Raw genomic sequence first — 15539 nt, forward strand, 5'->3', positions numbered from 1 at the left:
GGCTGCTGCCTGGCTCGCCCATGCTTCCGTCCGACCCTGACTCAGATACTTGATTCCAGGAAAGTATCACATACAGCTAAGAAGGGAGAAAAAGTACATCAGGATAGAAGGCTCCCTATTTCTGCACAAGACAGAGATCTGGGAAGTAGTGTGTGAATCACAGGAGTACAATCCAGACCAATGTTCCCTCTAATCTTTTCCCATCCATGTGTGGATTTTTTCCATCCATGTGCAGAATAAAGTTTTCTATATGCACTGAGGCATGTGTGTACATGCACCACTAATAGAAACAAAAACCTGGCCATGGGCGCTCTGCTATTGAGCTGGGTAGCATTTGAATCTCTCCAGATTGGCTGCACAAGTGCTCAGCTTACAGGGAACACTGATCCAGACCTACAGTACAGATTTCCTGTAGTGTTGCTTTGATCATGTTTCCACAGGACATCACCATTTAGCCAGACCCCTTCTAAAATCTATCAGTCCCCAATACTTCCCCACACACTTGACTCTCCCCTCTGAATCCCAATAGTTCTGTAAATTCCATCAAAGCCGAGTGCAAGCTTCAATAAAGCTGAACACAGTAGGAAAAATAGTGGACATGGTATATATGTTCCTGTCACTTAGCCACCATTACGCTTTTGAAACAAAGGCCAGATCCTTGGTTAGTATAAATCAGCGTTGGCTCTTTGATTGGCAGAGTTGCAGTCATTTATATCAGCAGAGGATGTAGTCCCAAGTTTCTGTGCTTTGAAATGTATTTGAATTCCTTTCCTCTGTCACTTATTTTGGACCGTTACTCGGCATGTCATAATTATGTATATTGAATATACTCCTCTCCATTTATGCCGTCTGTTTCCTTTTAGCATTTCATTCAGCTGAAACAGCAGAGCGGGCCTGCACAGTTTCACAGCCTTGTTTCACCTTCCTTTTCTCATGCTCTATGAAGAGTAGAGAATAGTTACATTCCCCCATCATAATTTCATGTATTTTAATAAAGGACATGAGGACCATTGCCATTTAGTTTTGTAGTTCCCTTTTCCCTAAACCTAGGAGATCAATTCTTCAGTCAAAAGACTTCGTGGCACAATATTTCCAGCCTAACCTAAATGGACAGCATTTAATTTGGGTATGGTAATCCTGTGGGTTAAGAGGCCTCAAAAAAAGGCTTAGAACTTCCCCATCCTGCAGGCATTTGAGGCAGGGACTATGACAGGAGTTTTACTTGGAGGACTGTAGGACTGAGCATTTGTTATATGAAAGAAAACCTCTTGGAGCTGATTTTTTTTACTATCACACAGGCCTACAGAACAATGTGAACTGAATGACTTTCACCCAAATTGATGTAGACTGTGAAATAAGTTTACTTCACTCACAGCCAACGTTTCCAATAATTTTTCCATCCAGGTGCACCAAGGCATGTGTGAATGTACACCACCTGTAGAAAAAGAAACCTAGTTGTGGGCACTGTGCTAATCAGCTGAGTGGCACTGGAATCTCTCCTGAGCAGCTGCACAACCACACAGCTTTAAATTATAGAGGGCCTGCACACAAGTGCGACTTGGAATGAAAGAAATAACGGAGGCCACCCGGGGGAGCTGTTTCCCAGTTTGAAAGGTTTCCTGGAGTTGCTGAGGCTTGCAGAAGATCCACCTAAACTCAAAGATTGGATTCCTCATTGTGATTTCATGCCGCTGTTCATCTAAACTAAGTCCAATATGTTGCTCCGTGTAAAACTGATGCAAGAGGAGAATTAGAACTTATGACGACAACACTGACAATCATCTCCGGGAAAATGACCTCCTCTAGTGCCCATTCTGATCTTAGTGGTTTTAGGATCCATTTCCATAGGGAAAGCACGTTTCGCTCCTGTTCCTGCTCCTGCTGCTCTCTTCTTACCATTTGCAAATGTTGTTGTCCATGCCAGGCACATACAAAGGGAGCATTAAATTGCCCCCAGCCATTTGGTACAATGGAAAATATGATCTGGGATTCAATTACTGAAAAAGGACTCATTTAATTTTTTTAAAGTATATTCTAATTCTGTTCTAGCCATTCAGGGTCTCCAAGAAAATGCCTCCTTCATACAGCAGGTGGCGATCCACCACTAACAATGTTAAAAGAACTTGCTCGTGGCCAAACTAGGCAGAAATAAAAAACAAAAACAAAAAACCCCCAGACAGGTAGAAAGTACATTTCCTTCTCCTTGTCACAGCTGCCCACAATGGGTAACAATATATTGTAACAATATTTGTACAAAGCCATACCATTACAATCCGATCCCTACCACTGTCAAACAAACAAACAAACAAACAAACAAACAAACAAACAAAGGCAAGATTCACTGTTCTAGTTAGCAGCAAGTGTAGAATATTGTAAGAACATGAGGCTAGTGAATTCTTTCAAATAGTTAAAATACGTCCCTTCCACTGCTGGTGTCCTACGAAGCCCAGCACTGGCACCCCTCTGAAGGGGAAGCAACTGCTTTGTGGGGTGGAGGGCCTGTTGGGGTTAGGGGTTGCCAACTCTCCCAAATTGTATGGTCCGGACACTCTGACCACACTTCTGTCTCTGGAAGCTACCCCTGCTGGACAGAGCTGGTTCTCTCTTCTTTTGGCTTACAAGCTGGCTACTTCTATTGGCTCAGTCTCCTCGGGTAACCTTGTTTTGATTTGTTGTGTGATGAGAGTGCTGCTGCCTCTGCTGTAATCTCTAGGGTAACCACAACGAGTGGTAATTAGCACCCTTCAGTAGAAGACAAGCAATGGATGGACATGGGAAATTACTGACCTTCTTCGGCCCCAACCACAAAGAAGTGATTGTTCAGTTCCAGGTCAAGGCACATGGTGGGGTGCGCTTGGGGTACCTTTGCCCATAATGAACTATATCCAGGAATGCTGGAACAATTTTCACTTGTGTGGGTACTGATGATGGAAATCATGTATTTGATAAACTGAAAAAACAACAAATGGTCGGGTAGCACTTTAGAAGCTAACAAAACATGGAGATGGTATCATGAGCTTTCGTGGGCACAGCCCACTTCTTCAGATAACTGGAGTTCTGAGTTTAGGATGTCCAGACCCTGAAGCTTCTGATCATGTATTTGGTGTGTGTTATTACTGCTTCAAGTCTAGAGGTGCGGTAGTACCCCAGCATTCCTACTTCCAGCCTCAGATTGTATCAATTTGTTAGACCAGTGTTTCTCAAAGTATGGTCCGTGAAGCACTAGTGGTCCGTGACCGTCTGGCACGTGGGCCTCGATCTCAGGGATCATCCACCCCTGCAGGGGGCAGCCTTCACTGGCACTCCAGCTCCATCTCTCTCTCCCGCCCCACAAGAGGTTGAAACACCAGTACCAAGTTCTCACTGTGAGGGGGAGGTGAGTCTCAACGAGTTGGATTGGGCTTGTGGGGGAAAAAAGTGGCTCCTCTTCCCACTGGCTGGAGAAACATCAGTGTAGGAAACTACTTGCCTGTAGGTTTTCCTCGCTGCTCCCATTGATTAGAATTGTAGCCAATGGGAGCAGCAGGGAGTGGTGCTTGGAAGCAGCGGGAGACCTGGAGCGAAATAAGCGCCCTGCATCTTGCTCATACCCAGACCCCGCATTTCCCTCATAATCCCCCATTACACCAGGACCCTGCACCCTCACCCCACTCCTGCACCTTCCCTCCCTCCAGACCTTGCATCCTCAGCCTGCTCCTGCTCCTAACCTCCCCAGCTAGACCCTCCCACCCTACGTCCATTCTTGCACCCTATCTTCCAGTCAGACCCCACATCTGCATTCCCTCCTGCACCCATTTTGTCATCATGGGTGGTTGGCTGATGGTCCGTGGAAAGGGCTGCATTGAGCAGGATGGGCCCTGGGTTAAAAAGTTTAAGAACCACTGGTTTAGCTTATGACTGCCAATCTAACCCTTCTTCTGCATTCTAAATAAAGCTATTGCAAAGTGATGTCAAGAAGAGAAATTGATGTCTACACTACAAGCAAACTGGCTGCTTAGCCACCGAAGAGTGTGAACGAAACTTTTCACGCAGCTGGTGCATTATGTTATATTGTACATGGTGTGGGACCATTGTAAAATCTCATTAACATCTGCCAGGACTGAACAGGTAAAATACTTCAGCTGTTCCGTTGCCAACAAGCGAGAATCCTTAACAGCCTACACCTCTGGTTTTGGATAAGAAAAGATAACTGGCTTATTCTTATTGCCAGGTTTAAAAAAAAAAAGAGAGACTGGAGCTAAATATTTTGTATGCCTTAAAAATGTTACCTTTGAGATACCGGCCAAAGTCAGCTTTGATACAAGCAGCTCAGTTATTTTGAAGGAACGTGCTTAGATCAGGCCTGAATTTATCCCCATATACTACTAATGATAACTCAATCAATAGGCTAATCCTGCACCGTTTTTAAAGTGTGCCTTTTTAATTACAGAACTATTTTTTTTTAGACAAAAAACTTTTCACAGGAAAAGAGGAGAATCAGCCTGATGAAATATTGACTGTCTCAATTCATATTAGGCTCTCAAGCACCCCTCTGAATTGACTAATGGCCATGACACCAAATGGGTTTCCACCTTAATCTTTAGTTCTTGTCTGAGTGATAATACACATTGTTTATCATTAATGAACATTAGAACATGATCATAATACAAGTAATTAATGCCCATCATAAATGTCTGCAAATACGGTGCAATCATGGACTATATGGTTAATAAATCACTTCCTCAGATAAATTCCAAATTTCCTTACTGCTAACTACACTTTTAGAGCCGACATCACAAGCTGACATCTGCATAACTATGTCTCTCCGGGGTGTGAAAAACCCACATCTTTGAGCGATGTAACTATACTGACCTTACCCCATGGTAAGCAGTCCTAGGCTGATGGGAAAGTTTAACTGGTTAATCGCCATTTTCGCGATCGGGGCTTTTTTCCGGAAAAGACTACTGGGCTGTCTACACTGGCCCTTTTCCGGAACAGTGTTCCGGAATAAGGACTTATGCTCGAGCGGGAGCAGAATAGTTTTTCCGGAATAGCGGCTGATTTTGTACAGTAGAGCGTCGTTGCTTTTCCGGAAATTCAAGGGCCAGTGTAGACAGCTCACAGCTTATTCCGGAAAAGCGGCTGATTTTCCAGAATAAGTGGCCCAGTGTAGACACAGCCTTGCATTTCAGGAACATCCCATTATCCTAGCACAACTGAAACCTCACCTTGCCTTAAGTTAGGAGAAGAGGAAGCTGCATACCAAATTTGGTGGTCCTAGATCTTACTGTTTAGGAAGAGTTCTTGAACAAACAGACAGACGGACAGACAGACCGACTTGCTCGTTCATTCACAAACTCATAGATAATGTTTACTTGCCACACAAGACTTCTCTCTCTCTGAAACTGGACAGTTTGTACCAAACATTTCCTATTATTCGCATTCCTCCTTTCTGTGTTTGATAATGTTTATACATCTGCCTTCCACATCTGCGTCTGTGGAGATACATTTTTTCTGCTTATTGGTGCAAATCCTGTAGCGAATGGAAGACTCCGCCTGACTTTCACGGAAGTTGGCTTTGCCCTTTTTGTTTCAGAAAGGTCACTTCTACAGTATGTTTGTTACTTTGGGAAGCTTTTAAAGGTGACAGAACTTTCTAATTTGCTGTGTTTCAGATCTGGTCTGAAATAGGTCAGATTTTCTGCTGTGCAGATTATGCTGCAGGCCAAGTTGTTTTGCCTGGCCATTAATGACAATTTGAGGAAATAGATATAGTGGGCAATATGTTGGGATGTGATCAGTCAATGCTGCTGTTTGGTAGACGAGATGGTTGATTACATGATAAAAGCAGAATATCAATTACAAAGTCATGGACAGGGTACTTGGAGCTGGCATGGGTGCTTGGTTAGTTGAAAGTGAAAGAAAAAACCCACAATAACTTTTTTTTTTAAATCAGACAGTTTCAGGCAACACAGTTGTCATCCCATGTTAGAGATTCCTCTTTATTGAAATTAGCTGTGTCCAAACGGTTTCCCAGTTAGAAGCACCCTGATTCATTGGGCAGCATGCAGGGTTATCTCTGTCAGCCCCCAGCTCCTATTTGCCTTTCTAAAATGGGAAACCTGAAAGTTATCTTTTTTGGACAGGCAAAGTGGACCTCTCTTGGCTTCTCCAGAGGGACTGGACATTTTTATCCTGCCCTTGCCTAGAGATATCATTGTCATGTTTTTGTGCAAATGAGCAAACTCAGTACTCTGCTCTCTGACTTGGTGGTTGTTGTTTTTTAAGTTATCCCTTGAAGGATTGAGATGAACCCACCCACAATATCATTGCACTGTTGCTAACTTTAACTGCAGTCTCAGAAATAAAGCATAGGCTGCGTTCATAGTCAATTGGTCAAACTGAAGCGGGTTGAGGAGGGGAGTGGACAAAACACAGGATCTGATAAACAATTTCCTCTTTTGAAGGAGACCAACACAGGAGATTTTGAAGAAGTGGGCTTGCACCTTTTTTGCCTTTTTCTTGTGTATAAAAAGCAGTGAAAGGCTCCAGTTCCCCCCAAAGAAGTTTCTGTTTCTGCTTGTTTTTACTTTAGAAATACAAACACTGTCGCCAGGGCTGGATTAAGGTCTTCGTAGGCCCTTGGGGCACTCTCATAATCACAGGCCTTTAAATGAGATTATATATAAGAGAGAAATGCCCATTCGCCTATCCACCTAATATTTAATGACATGTTATACCTGTGTTGCCTGTCTCTTTGCGGTGGACTCGAACCCAGACGCCTGTATCTTGTGTGTTGACTAACCATAGCAAATTATTAAGCTGTAGTTAGCTGTGTTTTCTTATTTTCAAGTCAGTTATGAAAATAGGGTTGCCAGATGGTTTCAGAAAAAATACTGAACAACAACAACAGAAACACGCCAGGAAAAAGTTTGTTAAGCAAACACCATAGCCCCTTTAAAAACCGCACGGTGAAGCTTTTTGGCCCTGACAGGCTGCTGGCGGCTGCCCTCCATCTTGCCTCCCTGCAAGCTCCGGAGTAATCACTAGGGTTTTCAGGCTGCCTCTGTTCTGAGCCAGACAGACTGGGATTTTTGCCTCCTGACCGGGAAAAAAAATCAGGAAGTACCGGACATTTTAGGTATCTGGTATTTTCTGAAATTTTTTACTGGATAGGAGGTGAAAATAATGGACTGTCCAGTTCAATACCAGACACCTGGCAATCGTAATTATGAATTATTTTAGGCCCTAAACCTTTTGTAGGTCCTAAACTTTTTCATAGGCCATAGGCACTTTGCCTATTGTGCCTAATGGATAATCTACCCCAATTGTTGCCTCTGGCTTTGTAAGAGAACTCCCTGGATGAATCCTAGGTGGACTGAGTACTTTCTTAGCTGTTCATCTAGGAGCAGAGTGATCCTTATCAAAGAGTTCTGCTCTCCCAAGCACTGCAGTAGGAGAAAGCTAACAACAAAGCACGACACGGAATCTTAAATAGTCTGAATGAACATCACTACCCTGCTCAGTTTTGATTAACATGGTCACTGGCATTATAATCTGGTTTTCCCCTCACTCTAAGGCTCTTCCAGGATAGACAAGACCTGAGTTTCTAATATAAATCTCTCAGCAAACAACAACAAAACTTTTCAGGTCTTGGATTTCCATAATCAGCAAATGGCCTAAATTAATTTCCCCCTTTTGCAAATTGCCTTAAAATACAAGGAGATCTGCCCATTTTTCCTATGGATATAAATACTCTCCATTCAACAACGTGGAGGGGACTAAATGATACAGAAAGGACCTGAAACCTCCAGTTGAGACTAGGGTTGTCAGGTGTCCGGTTTTCGCTTGGACAGTCCGGTAATTGTGTCTTCTATCCAGTAAAAAAAACCTGAAAATACCGGACATGTAAGATGTCCAGTATTTTCTGTTTTTCTTGGTTGGAAGGCCAGCAGGGACATTTTTCCTCTGCTGCGTCTGGGGAAAGCAGGGAGCCCGGGAATTTAAAGGCACAGTGACATTTTTTTTTTTTTTTTGCTCAAAAAGTTTGGTGTCCGTTTTTTTTTTTTTTTTTGCTCAATCAGTTTTTTCCCCCCGCCATGTTCAGGATTTTTTGTAAAAGTACGTGGCAACCCTAGTTGAGAAAAGCACCCAAACAGTTCCACCATGATTTAGTGGGCCATAATTCCCTTCTTCTTCATCAGTATATATCTGTATTACGGCAGCACGCTGCTTTGAACTTTCCAAACACAATCAGAGACAGCCTCTGCCCCCCCAAAACGTACAGTCTAACTAGACAAAGTGTGGGAGAAAGAAAGTGGAGAAATGGTGCCCAGAGATATTAAAGGTTCTGCCTGTGGTCACTAGGGCCGAAAATTTTTTTTTAATCTGTTAAACATCACGCTTCACTGGTTAACCGCTCCAGCCTGGCTAGGCCCACCATGACACACGCTGCTCAGGCTGGGGTGAGCCCACTGCACTGTGAGGGGGGCTGCTCAGGCCGGTCTGCAGCACCCCTAGCCCACAGCACGGTGGGCATGGCTAGGCTGGAGCAGCCTCCTGCCTGCATGGGGTGGGGAGCTGCTCCAGCTTGACCAGGCCGCCAGTTAACCAGTTACTGGGAAGCATCACCCACTGAGGTTAACCAGTTAAATCCCTATGGTCACACAGGACGTTTGTGCGTGTCACAGCCTAGATTATCCCCAAGTTCCAGTCACAGCCGAATATTAAATGATTAATGTTGGTTGCCTTTAGGAATGCCAGGAAAACAGTGCTGATCAAAGACCATTGTCTTTAGCAGCTCTTAGTGGTATGGACAGCTAAAAGCTGCACGTCACCTATAGATCCTCTTCCCCCGGCTATTCATCTGCCAGTGGCTGGGATGAACCTCGCCTCAGAACTCGTTACAGACACCACATCACGAGTGCTTTCTTGTCCACCAAAGGGACTTTTGAGAAGCGATAATCTCTACTGTGATGCTTGCTGCAGCTTTGGGGGAACATGGGCACTCCCGGGGAGCCTATAAATAAACTCTGAATGACAAAACGCAGCTATCCCCGTTGGCAGGTGCGTAGCTTGGTTTAGAGCAGCCCCAGACTGCACTGAAGGCAAGGCGAGGAAGTTAAAGTCTCGGGCAATTGTTTTGAAAATACCTTACCCCCCAGCACCCTTTGCCATCTGTCCGCTACCCCTCCAGACACCCACCTCCCATCTTCCCACAGGGCCCTATTGTTCAGAATTCCTGTTTCTCAGGGGCGGAGCTGTGGGAGGCAGCCATGGGTGCTGTAATAGGCACCTGCGGCCTGCACAATAGGCTGTGGGTGCTTGTGGGAGAGACAGATTGATGTATTGTGTGCGGGGGAGGAGGGCTGTCACTTGAATCCATGTGAACCCAGACTTTAGGGGCAAGGAAGATTGACAGCTTTTGTAGGTTGCGTTTCTCTTTCAAAGCTCTGCTTTAATAGACAGTAAGTTAGGAGGCCCAGGCCTTCACTCCCATAATTCTAACAGGGCAATCGTGAGCACTGAGAATTTCTTCTTCCCCTTCCCCCCTCCTCTTTCCCCCCTTGTTATGCATCAAATGATTTCAGTGGAGGAATGTGCAGCATTAATTAGAATTTGTTAGCAGATACCAAGGGGAAAAGTTTCTTCACAACTACTATGGGAGGTGTCACTTCTACAAAGACTTTTTTGTTTTCTCTCTCCATTACATTATCAGTGCAATATGTAAGGTAGTGATTCTTTTCATTTAAATTAAGTGGAAAGCTACTAAATCTTGTTTTATTCTCCAAAAAGAATAAGGTCCTTAACACTTATCTTTTAACTTCTTTTATTTTGTAAGGTTAGTGTTTACTTTTGCTTTCAGTCCTTCCCATTTACCAGCCTATAGGGATGTGAATCCAGTTTTGTGTTATTTAGCTCTTACAATTATAGACTAGTGCAACTAATATATAGGGATTGCCTTCAGATTAAAAACAATGAATATTAAGATTTAAAATCAAAACCGTCTTTGAAATGGCATTTAAATCTCTAAGTGTAGCTGTACTTTATGAAGGCATTGGTAAATCACTTCAAGACATTTAAACCTAAACCATTGTTGCAAATGTATTAAAAAAAACCCAGAGCTTAGAGAATATATTGCTTAATATTTTTTTGTTTTCAGGCCTAAAGTTATTTTAGTTCACCATTCTCAGCCATAGCAACTTAGAAATAAATATTACTGTGACATTTGAAGAAGATATTTTTTCCCCCACATTCACATATTTAACCACATACATACCTCCCACCCTATTAAAATAAGGACTGGTAACACCTCACATATTATACTATAAGCAATATCACATTTGTGTGTGTGTGTGGGGGGGGGGGTTTCTTGCTGACTTTGAAAATTATTAATTTTTTAAATGCATAAAGTTCCATTTCTGAAAAGCTTGTAAAAACATACTCGTGTGATGGATGAATTACTGACTTATATGCTAACTTGAATTGCATGTTATAGTAACTATTTTATATTTAACCTGAAAATATGCAGACACTTTTTTATGTGAATTATAAACGAAAGGCAACAGTCAAACTTAAAAATCAGTTTGTTTTCTTGCATTTATTCTGATCTCCATAGTATTGGTATAAGTTCATAGTAATCAATGGCCAGATTCTCAGCTGATGTAAATTGGCCTCGATCCAGTAACTTTATTGAAGCAACACCAATTTACATCAATTGAGGATCTGACCCAATGGAGTCAAACTCCTGTGAGATCAGAAGCAGCTTCTATCATTTATACAGAGTATTTTTCTGAATGGAAATCAATTAACTAGAGAGCTAATTAAAATATATTTCACACTCTGGAATGGTAACAGTATGCAAAGGAAGAAGTGAGGCTACTAAGTATAACACTCTCTTACAAGAAAAGTTCAGACCAAGTACCCTATTCAACAAATAGTTATACAAATACTTTATTAAAATGCAGAGGCAAAAAATCATGACGTTTCTCCTTTTTTAAAATTTCAGGCTAGATTCCACATTTCCCCATTTAAACCATGAAAATTGCGTAACATCTGTTCTAAGGTACTAATTAACTAATTAATCAGTTTCTGAAACCAATTGAACAGAGGCTCTCCGGCAGACAGCAAAGCCTCACAAGAGCAGTCTGCCATCTCAAAGACAGTGCAGTCTTTCTTTTAGGGTTTCAGTTAATAAATAAATGCGTGTTAAAAGAAAAGGCTGCATAAGTCAAGCCAGTGCCAGTTTTTATGATAAAAGAAATGGAATTTAAAAATAGGAACTTGTTTTATGTCTTGGGTGAGGGTTTCCCCTCTATCTAAAGCCTGTTATTGCTAACAGACACAGAACTGGTCTTGTCAGTGCTGCAGTAAGTTGGTGTTGAAGATTGTTCTCGCAAAGTTTTCCTTGGCTATACGAGTGTCTTGGAGCTCAGCTCAAGTGTTGGTTCCTCTTTTTTTTGGCCAATTGTGCCTCTCTCAGAATTATGCATCCCTCATGCATGTAAATGAGAGGAGTCCAATTACACCCGGGAGGGGGCGGGGAGGAATAAAAGGTTTAATGAACCATGAAAAAAGCAAGGATTGCATAGGGGGGGAAAAAAGCACAATCACCCCTCCCCCACAACACACTTAAAAATGTGCATTTCTCATTTTGAGTGTGATAAAATAGAGAAGTGAACATGGAAAAAAGCTGAATAGAACCTTTTATTGATTTTATGATTGTTCGCACTGGAAATCTGTGAAATATACTTGGGAGTGAAAAAATAGCTTAGCATGTGACTTATGTTCTTGTAAAGAGATATATTATGTGACTGTCTTATCTACATTGTTATGCTCAATACTCCTGCCTGGAGTTATGCCAGTCAAAAAAAGATGAGACTATACCCTTTCAAAATTGTATATAAATAAATAAAAGGAATTTTTTGGTTCTGAAGACCACAGAGCGAATGGAAACTTAAAATCTAGTAATGTAGATTCATAGATTAAGCGGTCTAAATTATATGATTACCTTCCATGCCCAATTGGCTCTGGAATTAGCAGTTAATTACAGGCTACTCAAAGTGAATTAATATTTAGGTAACTTATTTTCTCTGCTAGACTTTTTTCGGAGAACTACAATTAAACAAAACAGTGCTTTCAATGTTAATTATGTTTTGACAAGACATTTATAACAAAAAGATTTACAAAATCTCAGAAGGGTAGATGTGTTGGTCTGTAAAAAAGAGTCATTCTGTGGCACATTAGAAATTAACAAAAATATATATAGAATCATGGAAGAAGTGGGTTTTGCCCATGAAAGCTCATGAGTCTATTATATATTTTTGATGGTCTCTAAGCCCTAGTCTACACTAAGGCTTTATTTAGAAATAACACTCTGTTAGGTCGAATTTATAAACGGAGTGTCCACACTATGAAGCCCATTATTTCGAAATAACAGATTGTTTATTTCAAAATCTGTCCTCCTGATTTTCTCAGGGAATAACACTAATTTCAAAATAGTTATTTCAAAGTAGCATTAGTGTGGATGCTCCGGTGCCACTATTTTTTAAATAACTATTCTTCAAAGTAACTTGAACTAATTATTCCCCAGTGCTTCCTGGGGCTCTAAGTCAATGTAGCATACCCACAGTAATGGAGCCTACCTTGGACTAATTTTGAGGCTTCCCCGTAGTGCGAACACACTATTTCGATTTTCAAAAATTGGGAATTAAGTCGAACTTAGTTATTTCAAAACGGTTTCCTAATGTAGACATGGCCTAAGATGCCACAGGACTACTCCTTTAAAAAGATTTACGAACAGTCTGGGAAATATTAGATGTCAACAGAGTTCATTCATTTTCTTTTCTAGCAGACAGAGGTTAAAGATTCTTTACCTACTGTTGGTAAAATGGGTCACTCAGCTGCTGCAGGAGTTATGCATGGATATGTGCAAGTGGCTGTGAGAAGAGATGGGTCTGATTATGATCAGATGATAGCGATCTCCCGTCTTCCAATACAATAAGGAGGGGTTGATTTTCAGAGGCAAGGATCACCTTTCAAGTTGCAACCGATGGCATCTACATAGGCTCAACATCTTTAAAAATCAGCCCCAAAATTTCTTCATGTCTTAGGGCTTTATTTATACTGGGATGCATTAACAGGAGTGTTGTGAGCAAGACATGAGAAGTAATTCTTCCACTCTATTGCATCCAGTGCTGAGCACCACCTTTCAAGAAAGATGTGGGAAAACTGGAGAAGGTCCAGAGAAGAGCAACAAAAAAGATTAAAGATCTAGAAAATATGACCTATGAGGGAAGAATGAAAGAACTGGGCTTGTTTAGTTTAGAAAAAAAGAAGACTGAGGGGGGACATGATAGTGGTTTTGAAGTATCTAAAAGGGTGTCACAAGGAGGAGGGGGGCGAAATTGTTCTTCTTGGCCTCTAAGGATAGGACACAAAGCAATGGGCTCAAACTGCACCAAGGGAGGTTTAGGTTGGACATTAGGAAAAACTTCCTAACTGCTAGGGTGGTTAAGCACTGGAATAAATTGCCTTAGAGGGGTTGTGGAATCTCTATCACTGGAGATTATTTAAGAGCAGGTTAGAGAAACACCTGTCAGGGATAATCTAGACCAGTGGTTCCCAAACTTTTCGGCATCACGCCCCCCTTCTTGATTTTTGACAAAACCCTCACGCCCCCCCTGCCAAAAAAAAAAAGCAGCAAAATGTGTTGAGAAAAAAGAAAAGGAACTGAGCGGGGCAGCAAAACTTGATGGGGGGGAGGCTGGGTTGCCTCGCCCCCCTCAGAATTTCTTCACACCTCCCCCCCAGTTTGGGAACCCATGATCTAGACAGTGCTTGGGAGGGCAGGGGACTGGATTTGATGACCTCTCGAGGTCTCTTCCAGTTGTATGATTCTATGATTCAGTTATTCCAAATTAAAGGAGGATACGAATTTAAAGTGGAATAGCTATTCCACAATAATTCAAAGCACAGACAAGTTTCAGAGGGGTCGCCATGTTAGTCCGTTTCACCAAAAACAATGAGACATCCCATGGCACCTTAAAGACTAACAACTTTATTTGAGCATACGTTTTTGTAGGCTGCAGCCCACTTCATGAAAGCTTATGTCCAAATAAATGTGTTAGTTTTTAAGGCGCCTCATTTTAGAAGCATAGACAAGCCCTGAGTAACTAGCTGCAGTTTTGAAACACTGGACCATTTTAAGAAGTTTAAGAAGCAGTAGTGGTAAATGACACTCACTTGCAACAATTGAAATAGAAAGAAAGCCCTGTTGCTTTGCAGACATAACTTCTGGGTTACTTCTGCATGGTGGGGGAGAGGGGAGAAAAACCTTTATTTTACTGCTGGTGACACAGGCTGTAGTAACAGCTGAGACACCCAGCTTGACTTATAGCTGAGCCTGGTATTCAAGTAGCTGCCATTCTCCTGTTTAAAAATCAGCTACAGGTTTTCAAATATCCCATTAGCTTCTGTGAGTGGAGGAGCCCCTAACTGGACAGATGAACTTTTGTCAGTAACCGGCCCCCCTTCGTGGGCAGTGCATACTTCTGCGGGCATCTATGCTCAAGGCAATGTAGCTTGAAGCTAGCAAAGGGCTTCCTGCAAATGAAGAGAGGTAGCCTAAGTCCAGGTCTGTACTAGGGGAGAAAGTCAACCTAAAATACACAACTCTAGCTATGAGAATAGTGTAGCTGGAGTCACCTTGGGTCAAATTTCCATGGCGTCCCCACTGCTGTGGAATCAATTGGAGAAACTCTCCCGTCGACTTCCCTTCCTCATGTGACCCAGTAGAGTACTGGAGTCGACAAGGGCACCCTCACTGGTTGATTTAACAGGTCCTTACTAGACCGGCTAAATCAAACCCTGAGCATCAGTCTCGAGGGAACTGGAGACAAGCCCTAAGGCAGCAGGGCTCTCTTAGGAGAGGAAGCCTTACTAAGTGAGACTCAAAGTTCCCTTCGCCTCGTATATTTACATGATCCATGGGGCTGGGAGGCTACACCTTTGCACCTTCCACTTCATTCAAAAGGAGCTTCCCCACTAATAGCCTGGTTCATCTGTGACGTGCACAATCCCCCTTCTCCCAGGCACTTGCAGGGGATGACCCCGTTTGGTTCCAAAATCCCAAATCATCAGGAGTCTGTGCATGTGTGGACTTAAAAACAAGAAGTACCTTTTACAATAGAGTTGTGCACAACAGATTCCAGCTACGGACAGAAGGCTTTAAAATGCACAAGGAACACAGAACAGATCTTTCTAGACCCCCTGCAAGCCTGGAATGCCACCTTGGAATACCGAAGTGACGGAGAAGCTCAGCAGTGCACTCGGCTGAAGTGAACATTTGCCTTCGTTATTTCGTGCCCTCTGAGTTTGTCAGCCCAAAATTTGAAAATGCGATTCCCTAGGTTTCACCTGGTTTTGTTGTGTTGGTCATGCATCGTCTTGTGTTGCATAGGACTTCTGGGCCTGAACCTAACTCAGCTTCATTGCGCTAAGAAAGTGGAACCCTTGTGCCCGTTCGTTAACAGCAGCAATAAAGGCCAGGTTCAATATAT

The sequence above is a fragment of the Pelodiscus sinensis genome, chromosome 13 (genome assembly GCF_049634645.1).
Source record: "Pelodiscus sinensis isolate JC-2024 chromosome 13, ASM4963464v1, whole genome shotgun sequence".
Classification (NCBI taxonomy): Eukaryota; Metazoa; Chordata; order Testudines; family Trionychidae; genus Pelodiscus; species Pelodiscus sinensis.